Here is a 1,104-nt window from a genome sequence, read left to right as displayed (position 1 = left end):
TTTGCCATCGTTGACCGAGAAATACTTTGTAGAAAGTGAAATGCTCAATCAATATCTGAACACATCAAACTGTACGCATTGTTCATATATCGAAACGATTTAGGTGTTATACACTTGTGAAAGTGCAATAAAGACCTTTTCTGATGATTTGGGTATTTTTTTCATCTCGCTAAAATGTTAAAATAACTAAAATGACAACTACTTAATGCATAATTACAATCTCTCATGCATTATTTTGTATGTCGTCCCTGCCTGCCCCGCTGTAAGGTATTGCATATAAAATAAAATAAAAAACAATAGCTCATATTCCCCGATAATTAAATAATTGGTAAATAGGCAAACGGATATGTGTATTTTGCATGGGAAAAGACGTGTTTTTATTTTTTACTTTTCAATCAGAGTCGCCGCCAAAATAGTTCACATACCGCAAATTTGACCACAACAAACGTCGTCAGGTAATCACGTATAACGCGTGGCTTGCGGGGAGATGGAAAGGCGATAAAATCAAACTCCTGTTGAATTCGCCGCTACTATCTTCAGACGGAGAACTTGGATCTTTGTCGTGATACGTTTGATATATTCTATACATAACAGTAAAGGGCACGTCAGATGCTATCGCTGATATTCCGTCGATATGCCCTGGCGGTTTCGTGGGCGCTGAATCCGATCAATGTTACTTACAGGGTCAGATGTGACATCTTGCAAACGCCATTCGGTAAAGCCTCTGTGGAATGAACATGATAAGTGCCAGCAAAAATGTCACGTAATGGTCGCACTTTGTTGCATGAAACGTTTTTAAACTGCAGATGCATTAAGTGAAATTTTCTTATTGATAAGTTTTAAAAGTAAACTGTTTCTAAGATTTTATTTAGAGGTAGTCATTTTAATTTCTCATCAAAAACACTTCACAAAAACAAACGTCTGCATTGAGTAACAGATGTTGTTAATTGAAAACTCTTTCAACTGTCCTTATGTCTTTATTGAAAATATTTGATTAATATAAGTATTTAAATATACTATTATACAATAGAACATTACCGACTCTCCTCTATTTGCCCTGAAGTAATCGACAAACCCATATAATAAATCTCCGGGTCAACCTAA

The sequence above is a fragment of the Mizuhopecten yessoensis genome, unplaced genomic scaffold, assembly GCF_002113885.1.
Source record: "Mizuhopecten yessoensis strain PY_sf001 unplaced genomic scaffold, ASM211388v2 scaffold6981, whole genome shotgun sequence".
NCBI lineage: Eukaryota > Metazoa > Mollusca > Bivalvia > Pectinida > Pectinidae > Mizuhopecten > Mizuhopecten yessoensis.
Note: the sequence above shows the minus strand (reverse complement) of the source record.